General features: G+C 33.7%; 1 protein-coding gene across 45 annotated transcripts in view; it reads left to right on the top strand.

Annotated features, from left to right (window-relative positions):
* ZBTB20 (zinc finger and BTB domain containing 20) overlaps window positions 1-14,396 on the top strand; it is a 769,297-nt gene that overhangs the window by 35,803 nt on the left and 719,098 nt on the right. For 4 of the 45 annotated variants that reach the window (XM_049629378.1, XM_049629376.1, XM_049629367.1 and 1 more), the window contains exon 1: window positions 1,100-8,909. The exons of the other annotated variants lie outside the window; for them this stretch is intronic. The gene's annotated coding sequence lies outside the window, so the exon portion shown is untranslated. Of the gene's footprint in view, window positions 1-1,099; window positions 8,910-14,396 lie in introns of those variants that run through there. 45 annotated transcript variants of the gene reach the window in all.

Raw genomic sequence — 14,396 nt, 5'->3', positions numbered from 1 at the left:
ATCCACCACTTCCTAAAATCTCCTCTGATTTATTGTTAATTTCTATACATTTATTAATTTAACTTTTAAAGTAATAGCGATAGTGAAAATGCAGCACCTGAAGACTTCAGAATTTGTTTAATTTATAATGCCTAATATTATGTTTTATAATATCTATTATTTTATTATAAAATATACTTTAAACATCTGATTAAACTGCTAAAGCATAAATTGTTTAGTGGCACATTGAATTAATGCACTTATTGGTGGAGAGAGTGTAGGTGAAGTTTAGTTGTTTTAGGCAAAAACAACATGCATTTTATTCAATTATTAGCTTAGAGTGTTTTTCAGTTTATTTCAATTGCAGACTTCTAGATATGACATCATAAGAAGTGTGTATTGGAGTAGCAGACCACTAAATTTCTAAAATGAACTCCATAAAATGACGACTCAGTTCTTTCATAGCCCTTTTCATAATTAATACAGATTTAATTATGGGCAGTTTTCCTCTCTTACTGATTACTAGTAAAACTATTTCCTCAATTGGTGAGACACTTCTTTTAGGCTCCTGTTCTATATAGGTTTAACAGATGTTGGACATACTATTTGTGTTTTGAAAGATCCCATTATTACATTTTAAGTAGTATAATGTCATCAGTTTGAAACAGAGTAGGACATAAGCCTAGATTTATGGATTTTCAACATGAAATAGAATTTATGTTGACACTTTTGATAATTTTGAAATACCTGATATAACTATAAAATAACATTTTACTTAATATAATTCATTTCAAAATTTCTATTTCATAAGAATCCTGCAAAACATGTCTGGTACATGTATATATATATGTAAATATATATATGTATATATGTATGTATACATATATACATATACATATGTATGTATGTATTCATATATGTATACATATATACATATACATATGTATATATACGTGTATATATATTTACATATATATATACATGTACCAGACATATATTTACATATATATATAAATATTTATAAATATTTATAATATTTACATATATATATACATATACACACCAGAATGTATTATATATACATTACACACACACACACACACACTGATTAATAAGATATTTCTGTATTTGTTATTAATAGAAATGAAAAAGATTGAGATTTTATGCAGCTTCTTTTCTAAAAACTTGATATGTCCTTATATGTTTAAAAGGCTGTGGTTGTAAACTTGTAAGTTATTGGGGTCAAATGGGCTTTCTTAAACAAAAATAAGAGATACTGTTTCCACCCATTTTGAATCATCCATGTGGCCTGTTGCCTCAGAGGAGTTAGCAGGCTGTTGTCATGCTGACTCTATTATTAATAACTGGCTTCAATATTACTGGACAGATTGTTACTAATGTTTCCAACCCCTTAATCAAACTGGTTCATGGTAGCTTTCTTTTATCACTTTTGAACATTGTTTATATGCTGCTTTTCTTCATTATCCTTTCTTTAAATTTTACTTTGTGACAATTAATACGATTTTTCTCAAAATATGTGAAATAAGTATTGAAATTATCTGGGAAATCCATGTGCCCTCAAACCTGTTTCCCACCATTAGTCTTTTTTCAAAATCTTCCTAATATCACCAGTTTATTATTCTAGAACATTTTTAAAGTAATTTTGTCAAGCCTCTCCCTCTATCCCTCATAAATTCCATTGGATTGATTTTAGGCCTGACTTCTACCACTTAGTAGCTAGGTGACTTGGAGCCTCAGTGTCCTTATCTATAAATGAGAACATTAATATTACCTTTCTTACAAGGCTGTAGGGAGGATTCAATGACATGCGTAAGTAGCATTAAGCACAGTTCTTGACACATATAGTAGTGGTAATTTTTATTTTAAGAATGAATCTTTTCTAATAGTAGCAGCTTTTTAATTTTTTTTTTTTTTTTAATGTTTATTTTGGAGAGAAAGAGACAGAGTGCAAGTGGGGAGGGGCAGAGAGAGAGAGGGAGACACAGAATCTGAAGCAGTTCCAGGCTCTGAGCTGTCAGCACAGAGCCCAACTGGGGCTGGAATTCACGAACTACAAGATCATAACCTGAGCCGAAGTCGGACGTTTAAACGACTGAACCTCTCAGGCGCCCCAGTAGCACCCTTTTAGATCAGAAGAACAAGATGGAGTTTTTGCGGGTAGAATCACCAAGGAGGATGGTGGAGAGCTCACCAATCTGCTGGACAAATAACAGCTATTAGCAATTAAGATGCCTCTGTTATGTATCTTCTATGTGACTTTTATTTTTCCTATAGAACACACGCCATAGTTTGTTTCTTTTTCCTTGCATATTGAATATAACCTGTACATATGAATAAATTATTATGTAAGTGTTGAAACTTTAAAGACAGTTGCCAGCACTGTCCTAGATTGTTTAAGAGAGACGATTGAGCAGGGAGCAGGAAAAGTTCATGTAGTATACATGTCTAATACATTTTTCTAGAGCGAGGGAGATATTGCAAATGACATTTTAATGCTTTTTAACCCTTTGATTTAAAATTTATTGTGTCATGAAGGTACTCTCTTCCTGTGTTTCTGGAGATATTCATATCATTTAAGATTAATTGATGGAGGTATTAACGATTAAATTATAATAAATTGTAATTCAGACATTAATCTATATGCTTTTTCTCTCTGACCGTATTTCTCCTGTATATTTGTGGGAAAAGGTGATTGACTCATATCTATATCTGAGTCATTCTATGTTAAACATGCTTTTGAGTTTTTGCTATTCACCATTCACCGTTTACTGACCACTGTTCACAGTGCCACTGGTCACTCCTTGGAACTCTGGTCTCTCTAAGAAGCTTCTATGTTTGCAAGGGCTACAGTATATGGATGAATTTATCACAGTACCTTCATTTTCCATCCTTGTACTCCTCATTAACACTAGTAAACAAAGCCGTACAAGCTTTCCAGAAGGTTTGAAGAGAAGAAGATTGGCAAAATGTAAATGTCTTAGAAGTTAATATTAGGCATCATTCTTTTTAGAAAAATCTTTTGGCCACCTTGACATTGGGAATTTCTCACTACCCACGTTTCTTTCTTATCATTCTCCTCTCTTCCTCCTCTTCTCTCATCTCTATGCTCCCCTGCCTTCAAATTGTCATTAGTTTCTTATGGAGTACACTTTGGCACCACAAGAAGAATTATTCAGTTCCCACCCACTTTCTGACCTTAACCAGCTTACTAAAGTGTTTTCTTCAAAAGGGATTGTTCCTCTCCTATGAGGAATTTTAAGGCTAACTTTCAACTTATACTTGAACACTTATGTAGTAGAAGTGAAAGAAATAATGGATAAGTGAAATGTGAAGGGAAGCTGAATTTTCTTCTCAGAGATGATTCGAATTAAAATCCTGCTAGCTATATAGGACAATACTTTTTTATTCAACATTTTATTAAAAAAATTTTTCATACATAGAGAAAAGTTGAATAGTATTACTTTTTTGGTCCCATTTTCATTTTTCACAAGATCTTAAAGTAAGAATATGTTTTATATATAATTAAAAAAGTTTAAATGCTATTTAGAGGTGGTTTATATCATCCTTAGAACTCAAGTTTGTTAAAATATTTAATTAACCAAGGTTTATAAATTCCATATATTGTTGCTTTGTTTTTTCATTCATTCACTCATTCATTCATTCATTCATTCAAGAAAGCTCTATTGAGCTTTAACTGTACTCCAGGTGTTCTTCCAGATATTAGGCTGTCAAAGCTTGATAAATAGAGTCCCTGTTCTGGTGGGTCCTTCAGTCCAATGGCAATGGAAAGTATATTAAAGGATAAAATGACTGTAGCACTGCAAAGGGCATACTAAAGATACTCCCCGTGATGTAGTTTTCATGTAATGTTTTGTTTTTGTTTAAAACTTAAATATTTGTTGACTAGAATTGAAATGTATCTTCCCATTTAAGGATCATACTACTGGTCTTCTACTAGTAAACTATGATTTATCTACAGGCTCTTCTAGTTTTTCTTGGGACTCCTGGGACACAGTTTTAAAACTGATGACTCAAATTAAGGATTATTGTCTAATTATATATACCACAATAGAATTACTTTATGATGGTGGCCTCAATGACAAAATCAGTACTTAGTATAGCACTTACTCATTTTGACCCATTACCCCAGTCTTTGCTTTTCCAACCATGTACCAGGGCTAAAACTTGTTCTGTCCTTCATTGCAATATGACTTTTTTTTTTTTTTTTTAACTACTCCCCCTTCTCTTTTCTTTTGGGAGTGTTCCTTTGAACAATCTTAAAATGTTTCAACGTTTTTTTCCTGTTTAGCCTCACATGATATAAAAACATTAGAGATGTCTGAAAAAGGACTTGATTAAAGTGTGTTCAGGATAGTGGTAAATGCTTTTGAAATTAGTTGAATTTTTTTGTCTTCAAGATTAAAAAAAAAAATCTCACCCTTCATGTACTTTTGGAAGTGTTTATTTCCCAGAGTACTCTGTAACTCTAAAATTAATGAAACTGTATGCTCCAGGTTAATATCTATCACTGATTTCCACAATCATTTAAGAATTTCATGTACTGTGTACTTGTAGAAGACACTTTTCTAGGCACCTTGGGGGCAATGAATAAAGTGTACTCAATGGGTCTATAAACTACACTGCTAGAGAATAAACTGTTTGTCTCCAGTACCTCCCTCTGCTCCACATTTGTCTCCAATCTAACCTTAGTACTAGTCCCTGTCTTGTGCGTGTGTACACGTCTTTCATAAGCCACATATTAAATTTAGGTATTTATTTTGTTGGACTTCATTCTGGGGGAGAAGCACAAAGTTTAAGGCACTGCATTACATGAGATATCACGCTATGTAATGGCAAGATTATTTGCTTATACTAATATTGTTTGCTGCAAGTCTGTCCCCCAACCAGGCTGTGAAGTCTTCAAAAGCAGAAACTAAATCATATGTTTTATCTTCACTTTTTACCCCCAAGTACCCTGAATGGCACAGAGTGGGCATATAATCCATGTTTAGTTAATGCACAAAGATCGGAGCAAGGGCAAATTCTTTCTTGTAGAATGAGTCATTAGTATCAAAGTGTTGAGAATATATCTCTAAATAATTCAAAGTTAAAACCAAGTGTGTAAAATCTAATGATGGTTATTCAGCATCTCTTACAAATCATGTATAATTGAATCCTTGCTTTTTCCACGCTTTTCTCAGGCTATTGGAAAACAGTATTTTTTATTGTATTTTATTTATTATTTATTTAGTTTTTTTTAAAGCAATTATTTGCATTAGTATTAGATATTTGATACCTGAACTAAGGAAACTTTAAGGACTATGTAGATTTTTTTAAATTTTTGTTTGTTTTTTAAACAGAGGGCACTTAAGCAAATAATCTATGGGAATTATATATAATGCAAGTAGGCTTTATACATTGATAGACTTGTTGATTACAGGTTGTTTTTCAGTTCAAGCAAACGGAAGCACGTATTTATGGACATTTGGAAACAAAGAAAGGCAACTGAATGGATTATGTAAATTTTTAAATAGAGTTGCTAGACTCTTAAACCAGATGTGTTGAGAACTCTGTAAATTAGAAGAGCAAATCTGTACTATGCTGTATTAGTAAGCAAGATGTGAGAAATCGTCAGGATGTGTTGAGTTTGACTCCTAAGCACAGAATCTTGTGGATAGATGGGGACTTAGCTGCCATTAGATACTGGGAGAGAGTAGGATGCAGGGATTAAACTTGTGCTCTAAACCAGACAGGCTGGGTTCAAATGCTATTACTCCTCTGCTGTGTGATTTCAGGCAAATTACTTAACCTCTCTGTTTCTTCACCTGAAAGTGCCACTAAAAATAATCTCTACTTCATAGGGTCACTAGGGTTTAATGAGTTAATAAATGAAAAGTACTTTGAAGAGGACCTGGCAAATAGTAACCACCTAAGTATTAGCTATCATCGTAATCATTGTTATGTTATCTACTTCAGTTCCTTCCTTTTAAATTTAATTATTTTTTTATATGAAGAAATGGAAACTTCATTTCCATTTGGATGGTTACATGGCTTGCGCAGGGCACACAATCTACTTGTGGCCATGCTGAGACCAAAACCAGTTTTTAACTCCCACTCTAGGATCTTTCTACCAGATGAAATTGCTCCATGGCATATCAGCATACAAAACCACTTAATTTAATAACTATAACTTCCAGAGTCTGATAGTCAATTAGGATTATTGTTTCACATGGTGCTATGGTTAATTCAGTGCATGGGTCTTGCGTCCCAGCGGGGAGAGTGTATCTTGAACCCCAGAAAATACTAAGAATGTGCCACTTACTGTGCTCGGAATCTAGTAAAGTGTGAAGATATGGAGAAAGCATTGAGGTGTTGTGCATTTTGCACTAAGCCAAAATATTTCTTTTTCTTTTTAAAATTCAACTAGCTAGTTGTTTTTTAGAAAAGGTGAATAGCTTTCACGGTCCTTTACATTCCTTTTGACTCCTGCTGGTGGAAATCAAATAATGTCTTCTTATTCTCCTTGGGTTAAAACAAAACGATACAAAACAAAAATACCTAGAACCTTATTTTAAAAATCAGGACATAGTTATATCTAATTTGAATCAGTCTGTCAAACTGTGAGGCCTCTGTGCTTTTTTAAGTGGCATTTTTCTTCAAACATTGGAATACAGCTTCAGAGAAACAATAGGGCAATAGTAGAAAAACAGAACTGCCAGGCTGAGCAGTAAGGGGTGAGATGCGTGCTAGTACCTTAGGCAACACTGAGTGTATTTTAGAAAGGTTTTTCTTAAGACGTGAGACCAAAAGCATATCTGTTTATTTTATTACATCCCCTTTCCCGTGTGTCTGTCCCCTTTTTATTACGCAACCACCCTTGAGAGGGGTAAAACACTATTAAAGCAGCACCTGAGAATTAGAATTAGTGGTTTTCAGTGAGAGTGGAGGGCTGGACTCTTGGTTTCCTACTAGAATTTCCCAGGACAGTTTGCACAATGTGTGGCTAGACATCATCTTCTAATTTCTGTTCTATAGGTTATCTACCCTTATAATAGCTAAAACAATGCCTATCTCCATTTTGAACCAATGTAATGACCCAAGGTATAACTGATGTTCTAAAATATTTTTGTGAATCAGCTCACGATAGACTTGATCTATAAGTTATATATTGAAGTGATTAAGTTCTTTATTTTATTAACTGAAAACTGGCTTTTAAAGGAAGGAATTGATGCTTATATGGTACAGTAGTTTTGCTTATGCAAAGGAACGTATTCTAATTTTTGAAGCATGGTAAAACACAAAACCATATAAAAAGGATGATTTTAAAATTAATATACTTAATATGCAATTAATTATTGGTGCCCAGATTCAGGGTTTAAGTAGGTCAGAGGCACTCACATTTTTCATTTTTGTGTAAATTTTCCTTAGAATATTTAACTTCTATTGTGATGTTTCTAAGTCCCACATAGTGACACATAGCCAAACTGTATAGAAATATTTTAAGGAAGGTGGATGTGTAGGTAGACAAGCAGAGTATAGTTTTAAAAAATCTGGGGACAAGAAGAAGAGCTTGAAACTTGTTCTGTTTTTTGATGTTTGTAATTCCATAGCTGCAAATATATCACTTAAGGGAGGAAAAGTCACCTGGGAGTAGAGAAAAGGTGTGAGGATCACATAGTGTGGTGGGGAGTGTAATACCAGCAGTATTTTGGTTCTAGCCCATGAAAAAAATGGTTCGTATATCAGACAAAGAAAAACAGTTTTGTTTTGGTTCGTTTTGTTTTTCCCTTTTAAGGAAGACTTATTTAGAAACACTGATTAATTTTATTTTTCCCTCCTTATAAAAGAACAAGGGGTTTCTGCTATGGTTTCAGACCCATATTCATTGAAATCTTGTCCTATTTATGACAGAAGCTCCTAATGGGATTTATTTCTGTTGTTGTAACATTATGTACTATATGCATTGCACCTGTTCACACAGAGTACAATGCATTGTGATATTTGTACAGATAGATGCTTCAAATAAGAAACCAATCTAAGTCTTCTAGAGTACTAGTCTATTAGTACTTAATTAAACTTAATTCTGTTTTTGTCTGCAATTTTGTGTATGGTCTTGATTTATTTCCTGAGCAATGATTTCTTCTTTGCAGTTATCAGTTTTGTCTGAGATCAGTTTCCTATTGTATGGAGTCTTTCTTTCAGAGCCTCCTTTAAGACTGCCTCTGACTTTAAAATCATTACTAGGCTTTTGTCAGAGCAGATTTGTTGACACTCTTCTCACATTAAAAAAATTTTAAAAGATTGCACAAATAAGCTATGCATTTCACTAGTTCCTGCTAATATGCAAAAATGTATTTATGATAATTACATGTACTGTGTGCCAGAACTGAAACAATACATTCCTCATAATGGAGCATAAATAAAGAAGGTGGAGCCAGCTGCTCTTAAACTGTTTATTTGCAAGCAGTAATGATATAGAGAATATACCTTTTTCACTCTGTTAGTCTGGCAATACTGAACCTGTTGCTGCATTAGACCGAGTTGCATTTTGCTGGATAGGGGAAGGAGGGCTGTCTGCTGTCTGGTAGGAGGGCTTTGTCTGTGCCTTTCTCTCTCTGTTTCTTTCTGTTTTTCTTTCTCTCTCCTCCTCTTCTCTCTCTCTCTCTCTCACTCGCTTGTTCTGTCTCTGTCTCTCTCTCCCTCTCTGCACTCCCGTCCCTCCCTCTCTCTTGCTCTCTCTCTCTCTTCCCGTCTCTGTGGTTTGTAAGGTAGGTTGCAGTGTGTGTATATACACAACATCAAGAGCAGGAAAATGGACTCATTAGGGAGGCAGGCAGTCATTACCACTCACACTGTACTTCCAGGGAGACACCGATTATGAGAAGAGAAACTCAGCGCTGGGGAAGAAGGTAGGGCAGACAACTTTCATAAAAAAAAAAATGCCTGCTTCCTCAATCCCCCCTCTACCTATCATCTCCTTTAGCCCCCAATGCTTTTATTCTTTCTCCCTTGAATTTTAATTTCCAGATTTAAGTTTGACAGAGCTGTTGCTAGCTTGAAATTTGGAATATTTATAGGAGGCCTACACTCTACCAATTTTCCTCTTACTTATTTAAGGGTGTGCCCCTGTGATTCAGTTTAATTACTTTAAAAATAATTACAAACAAACCTATTTTTCTCACTACAGTACCAGATAAATCAGTATCTTTCACTCTTTATAACAGACCCCTCCGTATGTTTGTTAGTCTCTTTGCTTTTCTTGTCTGTTTATGCAATTCCATCTGTCTGTCTATATATCATGTTGTCCTTATTTATTGCTAACTGGGTTTTGTTAGTTATGTGCCAATGAGTTTTAGCTGCAGTGCCAGTGTGGGTATTACTAAAGTGAGACTCTTGTTCTTTGTTTTACATTGAAGTTTAAAGTCCATATTTACAGTTTAAATCCTTGAAGCAGGTTGAATACTTTTTGCCAGCATATTTATTTTATGGCATTGGCTATAAGGTGAGGAGTAGTCACTGAGGGTGGGTAAGAATCTAGAAATTATTTTTATCATCATACACTCTTCTATGTTACATCTGGGGGGTGTATTTTGAAAGGAACAAGGTACTCTGTTTTGTAACTTTTATTTTGCAGATGGACTTTTGCATTTATAGGGATATCACTGTGGTTAGTAAGAATGCAAACTTTCTTAACAAACAGTTTTTATCCTAGGACAGTTTCTTTTCAGTATGTTACTGTGTATTTATGCTTGGGGAGGACAGGGTGGGGGCTGACTATCTTTTTATAAAGTGGAAGCTATGAAGTGTATCAGGCCATCTTATGCACAACTGCAAGGATTCATTTAACATTTCGGGAACTATAAATAATGTATTTGTTATTTCAAACATAGTTCTGAGGTGCTTTGTTTTTCCTTTATTTTTTTTTTCTCTTTTTTATGGTGGGAAAAGTTGCATTTCACAACTAGCTGACATTGTTGAACAGTTTTCCCAGAAGAGTGTTCTTCGAAATTCAAAGGAGTAGTTAAATAGGTCCATTTGAAATGGACTCTTAATGGAGTTTTATTCGGATTTGTCCGAAAGTAAAACTGCCATTCCTTTGATAAAAATTAAGTCAGTAAGACACGCAAACGTTTTTGAGCATATACAGGAGGAATGATAAAAAATGGACGCTGATCTATAAAGATCTTTGATAATAACAATCACCTTTTTCGTAATAAAATATTTATTTAATAGAAGTGGCAGACTTTTTTTTTTTTTTTTTTTAATTCCATTAGGCCTCTCTGACAACACAAAGAAGTCCATAAAGCAATATTCTAAAGCCACCTGGGACGCTAGAGCAGATTCCCAAACATATTCTCAAGGTTCAAACCTAGTAAAATGTTTATTAAAAATCCATTATTCCAAGAGAGTGGTGAACTTTTACTGCTAAAAGTCTTTTTTTCCCCTTTCTTTTTAAAAATTTATTTGGAGACTTTTAATTTGCTTCTATTGCCTAAAGTGTCTTTTAAACTGGAAAGGACAGCTTTGACCAAGAGCAGAACAAATACTAAGTACATTCAGGTCCTGTCAGAGGTTTTTTTCCCCCAAAGATTTAAAGGGAAACTTTTTGGGGGAGTCTATTGAAAGTGCATGTTAATATGGTACATAGTATATACTGTTTCAAATGTGATTTTTCTCCATTTCAAACTCTTGACCCAAAAATTTGTTTTAAAACAAAAAAGTGTCATGTCAAAAATGTGCATGTCTCATGCACCTGTCATTTTCTACATTAACATTGTGAGGACTATCTGAAATTCTACCTTTTTTTTTTTTTAAGAAATCTTTTATGTATCTCTTGATCAACAATTCTTTTTCTATTTATGTGTATGTGTGGAGATATCTGTGTGCATATATGTGAAAGTATGTATATATTCTCACAGGTATGGGTAAAGAAATCACAGATTCTTTGCATATATGACATTTTAAAAATTTCATGTTAAGTATATTTATGTTAATGAGAAGCCAACAAAAAATGGAGAGGCTTTTAGGAGATGAAAATTTATCTTAACCTTCTAGAAAGAATATAAGAAAGCAAAAATTTAGTCATATTTATGGTTGGCTTGATTTTTAGAATGTGCGTATGTTTTCCTTTGCATTATAATTGTTGGCCTTCAGTAGATATAAAATATTTTTAGTATGAAAAATAATCTTGGCCTCTTTGGGGAGGGACTGTCAAAGTCTGTATAGTGCAGAACATCGTAAAATGTGCATAAGTAAACTTAAAACCAGTGTATTCTGCTAGATGGGGCTTTGGAAAGCTGAAAGGTGTGTGTCACTGCAGGTCTATCGGGTGCCGGAAAAGTCATTAAGTAGCCTTACTAGTTATGGTGGCCCCTTCCTATCAGCACATGAAGACTATTGAGAGCCCGAATGTCTTGGTCAGGTCACAGTGGGGTTCATTTTAATATTGGAGCAGACAGTTATCTAACACACCCACATGAGGAAGTGCTCTAAAGCAGTTATTTCATGCTTTGCCATGCCCTACAGCTAAAACAATTTGGTACAGAGTGACGTGTGTGTGCTTTTTAACTTCTGTGTGGTAAAAATTAGCTTTGGCTCCTTGGAAAGGACCAAAAACAGTGGAATAGCAAGACAGTGTAATTCAAATGCTAAGCACACATTGGCTTTAACTTTTTTTTTTTTAACTTAGGGAAAGAATTACTATGATTATTTTTAATATAAAGACTATATAGTAATTTCCTGGATTTTACTCATTAAGATTTTAAAACTTGCAGATACTTTACTTCTTCACATTTTTCTCCAGAAGTCTACATTCATCAAAAGGATCACAGCTGCATACTTTCCTCTGAAATGTGAACAAATAAATGACATTCCTGTTTATTTATCTATTTTTGAATTTTAATGATTAGTCCTTGTGCTAATTAACAAATTCCCGTATTCATAAAATCTGGCACTTCATAAATATCCAATTGTGTGATTATCTACACATGTCCTGGCTTTCTACAAATACAGAAATGATCAGTGGATGTGTTCATGGACTTACCCAAGTCTGAGTAGGGGCTGGCCATGCTACCACATAGGAAACCAAGTTCAGACTCTGAGCAAATGTGTTGTCCCAGGGTCTGGCAAGGTGTGTCGATATTGCTGATATTGCTAATTAGTGATCCTTTCTGGCAAAGGAAGGACTGATGTGGACATTCTTTGAATGCTGCTAGTTCCAGTCTTCTTCAGTCTCAAGGTTGGCCTCCTTAGGTCTAAAATTGATAAAGGATATTAGAGCTGATTTGCCTTGCAGGCCACTTTACAAATACATTTTAACAAACTACAGTTGTCACTGGAAAATATACTGAACTTCTATGAAAAAAGTAAAATAGTATATCCATCTCAAGTTCCTTAACCAGTAAGAATCTTATTAGCATGAAAAGTTGCATAGCGCTGAAAAGAAAATCTAAATAGTTTTGTTTTTATGGCTGTGTAACTATCACAAGCAAATTATGGAAATCAAATATCACTTATAGTTTACCTACAACAAGGACAATAAACACCTAGCAGTTGAGTAAGTGTATACATGCAAGCATTAGTATTAACTTAGAAATCAACTCTTTCAAATGTTTTTTTTTTTTTTTTTTTTCATATTGTATAAGCCATTTTGGTTACCTTGTATAATCATTAGGTATTATTTATAATGATACTAGAGTATCATTGGCCATTTGATTCTTTGTTCTGAACTTTCAAATTCTGTATAGGATTCGTAGGTATTTGGCAAAACTTGAAATATATAATTTTCTCACAGACTTATGTTTTGTGCATTTTCATTGCTTAAGTAATTTCTGGCATTTCGCAGAATCCTCAGGGATTATAGCCAATGTCAAATCGCTAGTAAAATCCTTTTAATTCTTTACCAAAAACCCAAGGGCAATATCTGTATCAAGAAATTCTAGAGAATGCCTGAATTTATGTTTTCCTGTAACATAGTTATTTTATATTTAATCATCAAATAACATTGATACCAATTACATTTAATGTATCAAAAATATATTCTTTGAGCTCTTTTACTTCTGATTTTATCATAGGCAAGCTTTTAAGGTTGTGGGAGGAAATAATGCCATCTATCATTACTGTAGTATATGTAGTAACCACTACAACAGATGTTGGGGACAACATTCAAGGGCCCATAAGAAAAAAGGGCTTTTCTGCCACTCTAGCTGTTCAACTGTGATAATAATTAAGTGGTGTGCAAATTCTGCTTAACTTTGGTTTCAGAACCTTTCCTCTACTCCAGGATCTAGCCTTTGGTGATTCTGCAGTTCACTTGACAGTAATCAGCTTGAGGGCATGGCACTTACCTTTAGGGAGTCTTTTGACACTCAAGTGAAACTCCAGCCAGCAGTTTTACAGTTCAGTTAACCAAAGCAACCCTTTTATAACTGCTTTAACTCGGAGAAAGTTAGCTACTGATTTCCAAGTAGGAATATTGAGACAAGGAGCAACGGCTGAATTCATTGACCTATCTCGTTACTAGATGGCAACTGGGGATATTATTAATTTCTGAATAGTTAGCCTTTGAAACTGATTGAAAGGGTGGTCATTATAGCATAATATGTTTACCTCCTTGATATTAGAAGTATTTTGATACTGAATACCTGTGGGTCTCAAGGTATCCTGAATTTAATGTACATATGTTATAATGTTAAGTATTTGAAAACTTTCAATATGAAAAAACTAATGTAAAGATTTGCATTCAATACATATGAAACTACTAAATGGAATTTAGGGTTTTGGAAATTAAACCAATGTTCAATAAATTGAAACTAAAAATGGCAATAATTATTAATCTCATACATAATGGTATTTTTTTGAAAATTCTTAATCTAAACTTTTAAAAATCCATGTTTGACTTTAAATTAATTAAATTTTAATTCTATCTAATGGTTAGAAGCCTTGGGTTTTTTACTAAATGAACCTGGGTATTTGCTATTTTTACCTTTCTTTCAGAAATGTTCTCTGAATTACTGTTGTAATCAAATTGTGATTTGTTGTTGGCAAATTCCTTTTATAGTTTGAGCTTCTTTCCAGTAAATGAAATGCAACTGAGAGAAAATTAAAGTAAAGTTGTCAGTTTGTTCAGGTACAAAATTAAAACCTAGTAAAAAAACTTGCTAGCAGAAAACTATGAATGTTCTAGGCTGTGTAATTTATCTGGTAGATGTATGTATTTATATGAAAACTGTAAGGCTATTATTGTAAACAAACAAAAACACCTTATTTAGGTACCAAGACATTTAAGCAGTGTAAATGTTATCCTCTCTTTTACGTTTAAATGGGAACAAGGCAAATAGAGTTGCAAGAGTGGCTTTATGTGTTGGGTTTTTCTGTTTTTAAATACTTAACATTAC

This window comes from Panthera uncia, chromosome C2 (assembly GCF_023721935.1).
Source record: "Panthera uncia isolate 11264 chromosome C2, Puncia_PCG_1.0, whole genome shotgun sequence".
Lineage (NCBI taxonomy): Eukaryota > Metazoa > Chordata > Mammalia > Carnivora > Felidae > Panthera > Panthera uncia.
Note: the sequence above shows the minus strand (reverse complement) of the source record. Positions and strands in the feature narration are given on the sequence as shown.